Source organism: Hoplias malabaricus, unplaced genomic scaffold, assembly GCF_029633855.1.
Source record: "Hoplias malabaricus isolate fHopMal1 unplaced genomic scaffold, fHopMal1.hap1 scaffold_307, whole genome shotgun sequence".
NCBI lineage: Eukaryota > Metazoa > Chordata > Actinopteri > Characiformes > Erythrinidae > Hoplias > Hoplias malabaricus.
Genome location: NW_027100864.1, coordinates 1 through 10,000, shown reverse-complemented (window position 1 = coordinate 10,000; position 10,000 = coordinate 1).

The following is a 10,000-nucleotide window of genomic DNA, read 5'->3' as shown; positions in this document are numbered from 1 at the left end:
GCCAGAGATGCTGCCTTCAGATCAGGATGCAGGGAAGCATACAGCTTGGTCAGAGCTAACCTGAGGAGAGGAATAGCTATAGCCAAGCACTGCTACAAACGCCGGTCCTGATTCACAAAAAAAAACAAAAGCAGATGCACATAAATGGAAAAACCTAATGCGTACAAAAGAAGGGCAAAAAACAAGACTGGTGGTCTGAGATTTCTTACCATGGCATCCCTCAGCATAGAAGCGCTCAGGGTACGAGCGTCCTTTGTACCGCCCACTGGAGTTCCTGGCAATATGAAGAGACTAATAGCTATAGCCAAGCACTGCTACAAACGCCGGATTGAGGAGCACTTTACCTCCTCTGACCCTCGGCGTATGTGGCAGGGAATACACGCCCTGACTGACTATAAACCAACTAGCTTTGTTCCATTTACCAACAGTGCTTCACTCCCTGATAAGCTGAACAACTTTTACGCTCGTTTCGACCAGATGATAATGATATCTTCAATAAACGATCCTCCACCGATGACAACCCACTTGTACTTTCCACTTCGGACGTCAGTCGCATGCTGAGTAGAGTGAATGCACGGAAGGCAGCTGGCCCTGATGGTGTACCTGGCCGTGTGCTGAGTGCTTGTGCTGTGGAACTTGCGGGTGTCTTCGCTCTCAACAGAACTACACACTGCATAACCCACCTCAATAATTTCCAAGTGCTTTAAAAGACTAGTTCTTTCTCACTTGAAATCCTGCCTGCCTGCTACGCTGGACCCACACCAGTTTGCTTATCGTTGCAACAGATCCACCGAGGACGCTATCTCAACAGCACTACACACTGCACTAACCCACCTCGCTTGGAAGCATAAGGAAGCATAAAGTAATCTAAATCTCCCTGGTAGGCGGCTGCGTTGACCTTGGACCTCAGAAAATAAAGTGGACCCACACCAGCAGATGACATGGGACACCAAACCGCCACTGACTGTGGAAACTTTACAGGGTAGCTCGAACAATGTGGATTCCGTGCCTCTCCTCTCTTCCTCCAGATTCTGGGACCTTGATTTCTATAGGAAATGGTCCTTGGTCTTCCAGGACCAAGATGGCATCGCGATCACACTGCGAGGCTCAGCGTCTTACCGGTTTTAGTGATGTTATACTTCTGTACTTAGCTATCTCCAGTTTTCTTGCGCAAATAACTCTTGCGAACCACAGTTACGACAGACAGACACTTTTGGAAATTAACATTCACTGCACAAACACCGGATTCAGCATCGGTTGGACTTTAACCAGCTTCAAAACAACACCCCTCCCCCATCTTGGACTTTCCGATCATCTTTCTTTGTTCCTGCTTCCCAAATACACTCCAGTCATGCAGAGGATTAAGCCTTCAACCAGAACTGTAAAGTTCTGGATGGATGGGGCTGACTCCTTCCTTCAGCAACAGTTCCAGCACACCGACTGGAGTGAGTATGCTGCCCGAGCCTGCACAGGCTCACACATCCACTTGGACACCTACACTAACTCTGTCCTGAAATGCATCAACAAGCGCTCAGGGTACAAGCGTCCTCTGTACCGCCCACTGGAGTCCCTGGCAATATGAAGAGACTAATAGCCATAGCCAAGCACTGCTACAAACGACGGATTGAGGAGCACTTTACCTCCTCTGACCCTCGGCGTATGTGGCAGGGAATACACACCCTGACTGACTATAAACCAACTAGCTTTGTTCCATCTACCAACAGTGCTTCACTCCCTGATGAGCTGAACAACTTCTACGCTCGTTTCGACCAGATGATATTGATATCTTCAATAAACGATCCTCCACCGACGACAACCCACTTGTACTTTCCAATTCGGACGTCAGTCACATGCTGAGCAGAGTGAATGCACAGAAGGCAGCTTGCCCTGATGGTGTACCTGGCCGTGTGCTAAGAGCTTGTGCTGTGGAACTTGCGGGTGTCTTCGCTCACATCTTTAATGTTTCGCTTGCCCAGGCAGCTGTACCATCTATCTTTAAGTCAGCCATTATTGTGCCTGTGCCTAAGCATTCTACTGCTTCAGACTTTAATGACTTTCGACCTGTAGCACTCACCCCAATAATTTCCAAGTGCTTTAAAAGACTAGTTCTTTCTCACTTGAAATCCTGCCTGCCTGCTACGCTGGACCCACACCAGTTTGCTTATCGTTGCAACAGATCCACCGAGGACGCTATCTCAACAGCACTACACACTGCACTAACCCACCTCGCTTGGAAGCATAAAGTAATCTAAATCTCCCTGGTAGGCGGCTGCGTTGACCTTGGACCTCAGAAAATACAGTGGACCCACACCAGCAGATGACATGGGACCCCAAACCGCCACTGACTGTGGAAACTTTACAGGGTACCTCGAGCAATGTGGATTCCGTGCCCCTCCTCTCTTCCTCCAGATTCTGGGACCTTGATTTCTATAGGAAATGGTCCTTGGTCTCCCAGGACCAAGATGGCATCGCGATCACACTGCGAGGCTCAGCGTCTTACCAGTTTTAGTGATGTTATACTTCTGTACTTAGCTATCTCCAGTTTTCTTGCGCAAATAACTCTTGCGAACTACAGCTACAAGAGACAGACACTTTTGGAAATTAACATTCACTGCACAAACACCGGATTCACGCAATCTTTGACTGTCTGTCTTATTCCTCTCTTCTCCTCAAAGAATTCTTTGAGCGTCAATCTTCCTTCCTGGTGATACTTAATCATTAATTTTAAGTTTGCCATAATAATTAACATTCCCTAATCAGAAGCCCTGGATGAACAGAGAGGTTCGCACTCTGCTCAAAGCCAGAGATGCTGCCTTCAGATCAGGACGCCGGGAAGCATACAGCTTGGTCAGAGCTAACCTGAGGAGAGGAATAGCTATAGCCAAGCACTGCTACAAACGCCGGTCCTGATTCACAAAAAAAACAAAAGCAGATGCACATAAATGGAAAAACCTAATGCGTACAAAAGAAGGGCAAAAAACAAGACTGGTGGTCTGAGATTTCTTACCATGGCATCCCTCAGCATAGAAGCGCTCAGGGTACGAGCGTCCTTTGTACCGCCCACTGGAGTTCCTGGCAATATGAAGAGACTAATAGCTATATCCAAGCACTGCTACAAACGCCGGATTGAGGAGCACTTTACCTCCTCTGACCCTCGGCGTATGTGGTAGGGAATACACACCCTGACTGACTATAAACCAACTAGCTTTGTTCCATGTACCAACAGTGCTTCACTCCCTGATGAGCTGAACAACTTTTACACTCGTTTCGACCAGATGATATTGATATCTTCAATAAACGATCCTCCACCGACGACAACCCACTTGTACTTTCCACTTCGGACGTCAGTCGCATGCTGAGCAGAGTGAATGCACGGAAGGCAATCAATCAATCAATCAGATTTTATTTATATAGCGCTTTTCACAACAAAAAGTCGTCACAAAGCAGCTTTACAGAGATCCGGGTCCAAGCCTCCTATGAGCAAGCCAGGGGCAACAGTGGCAAGGAAAAACTCCCTCAGCACACGAGGAAGAAACCTTGGAAGGAACCAAGACTCATACGGGGAACCCATCCTCCTCGGGTCGACACCGGAGACACAATAGAGAACAGAAGTAAAAGTGAAGGGGTTATAGTAATATAAATGTAGTATATTAGTGATGATGGAGAAGTAGAAATGAAAATGGTGAGGATGATGATATTAGTGATGTATGAGTCTTAGCAAGGCCAGGATCTTGTACAGGACACGGGCTGGATCAGGGCAAAACCTGGAGAGCAGCAGGACATCTCAAAGCATGAGAGAGAGACAGGAGAAAGAAAGCCAGACAAAGGGAACAAAATAAAAATACAAAAGGTTAGTAGGGTCATGGTAAAGAACGGGGAAATTTGTCCTGCGAAAAAAGCTTCCACTGGTCAGGCAAGAGAACCCAGCGACAGACAGCGTTGTTGGCAGGTACTACAAAGCTAACTAAGAATGCTGTAGCTATGGTGATATGACAGGATTAATACAGAACAGTGATAATATGAAAACCAGCCCGAACACCAATAGAGAAGGAGTAACCTGAAGGTGAGTGATTAACCAAAAGCTTGTTTGAAAAGGTAGGTTTTTAATCTAGATTTAAAGATTGAGGCAGCTGGCCCTGATGGTGTACCTGGCCATGTGCTAAGAGCTTGTGCTGTGGAACTTGCGGGTGTCTTCGCTCTCAACAGCACTACACACTGCACTAACCCACCTCGCTTGGAAGCATAAGGAAGCATAAAGTAATCTAAATCTCCCTGGTAGGCGGCTGCGTTGACCTTGGACCTCAGAAAATACAGTGGACCCACACCAGCAGATGACATGGGACCCCAAACCGCCACTTACTGTGGAAACTTTACAGGGTACCTCGAGCAATGTGGATTCCATGCCTCTCCTCTCTTCCTCCAGATTATGGGACCTTGATATCCATAGGAAATGGTCCTTGGTCTCCCAGGACCAAGATGGCATCGCGATCACACTGCGAGGCTCAGCGTCTTACCGGTTTTAGTGATGTTATACTTCTGTACTTAGCTATCTCTAGTTTTCTTGCGCAAATAACTCTTGCGAACTACAGTTACGACAGACAGACACTTTTGGAAATTAACATTCACTGCACAAACACCGGATTCAGCATCGGTTCGACTTTAACCAGCTTCAAAACAACACCCCTCCCCCATCTTGGACTTTCCGATCATCTTTCTTTGTTCCTGCTTCCCAAATACACTGCAGTCATGCAGAGGATTAAGCCTTCAACCAGAACTGTAAAGTTCTGGATGGATGGGGCTGACTCCTTCCTTCAGCAACAGTTCCAGCACACCGACAAGAGTGAGTATGCTGCCCGAGCCACCACAGGCTCACACATCCACTTGGACACCTACACTAACTCTGTCCTGAAACACATCAACAACTGTGTGGACTGACTTTGACTGTCTGTCTTATTCCTCTCTTCTCCTCAAAGAATTCTTTGAGCATCGATCTTTTTTCCTGGTGATACTTAATCATTAAATTTAAGTTTGCCATAATAATTAACATTCCCTAATCAGAAGCCCTGGATGAACAGAGAGGTTCGCACTCTGCTCAAAGCCAGAGATGCTGCCTTCAGATCAGGACGCCGGGAAGCATACAGCTTGGCCAGAGCTAACCTGAGGAGAGGAATAGCTATAGCCAAGCACTGCTACAAACGCCGGTCCTGATTCACAAAAAAAACAAAAGCAGATGCATATAAATGGAAAAACCTAATGCGTACAAAAGAAGGGCAAAAAACAAGACTGGTGGTCTGAGATTTCTTACCATGGCATCCCTCAGCATAGAAGCGCTCAGGGTACGAGCGTCCTTTGTACCGCCCACTGGAGTTCCTGGCAATATGAAGAGACTAATAGATATAGCCAAGCACTGCTACAAACGCCGGATTGAGGAGCACTTTACCTCCTCTGACCCTCGGCATATGTGGCAGGGAATACACGCCCTGACTGACTATAAACCAACTAGCTTTGTTCCATCTACCAACAGTGCTTCACTCCCTGATGAGCTGAACAACTTTTACACTCGTTTCGACCAGATGATATTGATTTCTTCAATAAACGATCCTCCACCGACGACAACCCACTTGTACTTTCCACTTCGGACGTCAGTCGCATGCTGAGCAGAGTGAATGCACGGAAGGCAGCTGGCCCTGATGGTGTACCTGGCCGTGTGCTAAGAGCTTGTGCTGTGGAACTTGCGGGTGTCTTCGCTCTCAACAGCACTACACACTGCACTAACCCACCTCGCTTGGAAGCATAAGGAAGCATAAAGTAATCTAAATCTCCCTGGTAGGCGGCTGCGTTGACCTTGGACCTCAGAAAATAAAGTGGACCCACACCAGCAGATGACATGGGACACCAAACCGCCACTGACTGTGGAAACTTTACAGGGTAGCTCGAACAATGTGGATTCCGTGCCTCTCCTCTCTTCCTCCAGATTCTGGGACCTTGATTTCTATAGGAAATGGTCCTTGGTCTTCCAGGACCAAGATGGCATCGCGATCACACTGCGAGGCTCAGCGTCTTACCGGTTTTAGTGATGTTATACTTCTGTACTTAGCTATCTCCAGTTTTCTTGCGCAAATAACTCTTGCGAACTACAGTTACGACAGACAGACACTTTTGGAAATTAACATTCACTGCACAAACACCGGATTCAGCATCGGTTCGACTTTAACCAGCTTCAAAACAACACCCCACCCCCATCTTGGACTTTCCGATCATCTTTCTTTGTTCCTGCTTCCCAAATACACTCCAGTCATGCAGAGGATTAAGCCTTCAACCAGAACTGTAAAGTTCTGGATGGATGGGGCTGACTCCTTCCTTCAGCAACAGTTCCAGCACACCGACTGGAGTGAGTATGCTGCCCGAGCCTGCACAGGCTCACACATCCACTTGGACACCTACACTAACTCTGTCCTGAAATGCATCAACAAGCGCTCAGGGTACAAGCGTCCTCTGTACCGCCCACTGGAGTCCCTGGAAATATGAAGAGACTAATAGCTATAGCCAAGCACTGCTACAAACGACGGATTGAGGAGCACTTTACCTCCTCTGACCCTCGGCGTATGTGGCAGGGAATACACACCCTGACTGACTATAAACCAACTAGCTTTGTTCCATCTACCAACAGTGCTTCACTCCCTGATGAGCTGAACAACTTCTACGCTCGTTTCGACCAGATGATATTGATATCTTCAATAAACGATCCTCCACCGACGACAACCCACTTGTACTTTCCAATTCGGACGTCAGTCACATGCTGAGCAGAGTGAATGATAACTTCCCCCAATAACTTCCAAGGGGTTTAAAAGACTAGTTCTTTCTCACTTGAAATCCTGCCTGCCTGCTACGCTGGACCCACACCAAATTGCTTATCGTAGCAACAGATCCACCGAGGACGCTATCTCAACAGCACTTCACACTGCACTAACCTACCTCGCTTGGAAGCATAAGGAAGCATAAAGTAATCTAAATCTCCCTGGTAGGCGGCTGCGTTGACCTTGGACCTCAGAAAATAAAGTGGACCCACACCAGCAGATGACATGGGACACCAAACTGCCACTGACTGTGGAAACTTTACAGGGTACCTCGAACAATGTGGATTCCGTGCCTCTCCTCTCTTCCTCCAGATTCTGGGACCTTGATTTCTATAGGAAATGGTCCTTGGTCTCCCAGGACCAAGATGGCATCGCGATCACACTGCGAGGCTCAGCGTCTTACCAGTTTTAGTGATGTTATACTTCTGTACTTAGCTATCTCCAGTTTTCTTGCGCAAATAACTCTTGCGAACTACAGCTACGAGAGACAGACACTTTTGGAAATTAACATTCACTGCACAAACACCGGATTCACGCAATCTTTGACTGTCTGTCTTATTCCTCTCTTCTCCTCAAAGAATTCTTTGAGCGTCGATCTTCCTTCCTGGTGATACTTAATCATTAATTTTAAGTTTGCCATAATAATTAACATTCCCTAATCAGAAGCCCTGGATTAACAGAGAGGTTCGCACTCTGCTCAAAGCCAGAGATGCTGCCTTCAGATCAGGATGCCGGGAAGCATACAGCTTGGTCAGAGCTAACCTGAGGAGAGGAATAGCTATAGCCAAGCACTGCTACAAACGCCGGTCCTGATTCACAAAAAAAACAAAAGCAGATGCACATAAATGAAAAAACCTAATGCGTACAAAAGAAGGGCAAAAAACAAGACTGGTGGTCTGAGATTTCTTACCATGGCATCCCTCAGCATAGAAGCGCTCAGGGTACGAGCGTCCTTTGTACCGCCCACTGGAGTTCCTGGCAATACGAAGAGACTAATAGCTATAGCCAAACACTGCTACAAACGCCGCATTGAGGAGCACTTTACCTCCTCTGACCCTCGGCGTATGTGGTAGGGAACAACACCCTGACTGACTATAAACCAACTAGCTTTGTTCCATGTACCAACAGTGCTTGACTCCCTGATGAGCTGAACAACTTTTACACTCGTTTCGACCAGATGATATTGATATCTTCAATAAACGATCCTCCACCGACGACAACCCAATTGTACTTTCTACTTCGGACGTCAGTCGCATGCTGAGCAGAGTGAATGCACGGAAGGCAGCTTGCCCTGATGGTGTACCTGGCCGTGTGCTAAGAGCTTGTGCTGTGGAACTTGCGGGTGTCTTCGCTCACATCTTTAATGTTTCGCTTGCCCAGGCAGCTGTACCATCTATCTTTAAGTCAGCCATTATTGTGCCTGTGCCTAAGCATTCTACTGCTTCAGACTTTAATGACTTTCGACCTGTAGCACTCACCCCAATAATTTCCAAGTGCTTTAAAAGACTAGTTCTTTCTCACTTGAAATCCTGCCTGCCTGCTACGCTGGACCCACACCAGTTTGCTTATCGTTGCAACAGATCCACCGAGGACGCTATCTCAACAGCACTACACACTGCACTAACCCACCTCACTTGGAAGCATAAGGAAGCATAAAGTAATCTAAATCTCCCTGGTAGGCGGCTGCGTTGACCTTGGACCTCAGAAAATAAAGTGGACCCACACCAGCAGATGACATGGGACACCAAACCGCCACTGACTGTGGAAACTTTACAGGGTACCTCGAACAATGTGGATTCCGTGCCTCTCCTCTCTTCCTCCAGATTCTGGGACCTTGATTTCTATAGGAAATGGTCCTTGGTCTTCCAGGACCAAGATGGCATCGCGATCACACTGCGAGGCTCAGCGTCTTACCAGTTTTAGTGATGTTATACTTCTGTACTTAGCTATCTCCAGTTTTCTTGCGCAAATAACTTATGCGAACTACAGCTACGACAGACAGACACTTTTGGAAATTAACATTCACTGCACAAACACCGGATTCACGCAATCTTTGACTGTCTGTCTTATTCCTCTCTTCTCCTCAAAGAATTCTTTGAGTGTCGATCTTCCTTCCTGGTGATACTTAATCATTAATTTTAAGTTTGCCATAATAATTAACATTCCCTAATCAGAAGCCCTGGATGAACAGAGAGGTTCGCAATCTGCTCAAAGCCAGAGATGCTGCCTTCAGATCAGGATGCCGGGAAGCATACAGCTTGGTCAGAGCTAACCTGAGGAGAGGAATAGCTATAGCCAAGCACTGCTACAAACGCCGGTCCTGATTCACAAAAAAAACAAAAGCAGATGCACATAAATGAAAAAACCTAATGCGTACAAAAGAAGGGCAAAAAACAAGACTGGTGGTCTGAGATTTCTTACCATGGCATCCCTCAGCATAGAAGCGCTCAGGGTACGAGCGTCCTTTGTACCGCCCACTGGAGTTCCTGGCAATACGAAGAGACTAATAGCTATAGCCAAGCACTGCTACAAACGCCGGATTGAGGAGCACTTTACCTCCTCTGACCCTCGGCGTATGTGGTAGGGAACAACACCCTGACTGACTATAAACCAACTAGCTTTGTTCCATGTACCAACAGTGCTTGACTCCCTGATGAGCTGAACAACTTTTACACTCGTTTCGACCAGATGATATTGATATCTTCAATAAACGATCCTCCACCGACGACAACCCACTTGTACTTTCCACTTTGGACATCAGTCGCATGCTGAGCAGAGTGAATGCACGGAAGGCAGCTGGCCCTGATGGTGTACCTGGCCGTGTGCTAAGAGCTTGTGCTGTGGAACTTGCGGGTGTCTTCTCTCACATCTTTAATGTTTCGCTTGCCCAGGCAGCTGTACCATCTATCTTTAAGTCAGCCATTATTGTGCCTGTGCCTAAGCATTCTACTGCTTCAGACTTTAATGACTTGTGACCTGTAGCACTCACCCCAATAATTTCCAAGTGCTTTAAAAGACTAGTTCTTTCTCACTTGAAATCCTGCCTGCCTGCTACGCTGGACCCACACCAGTTTGCTTATCATAGCAACAGATCCACCGAGGACGCTATCTCAACAGCACTACCCACTGCACTAACCCAACTT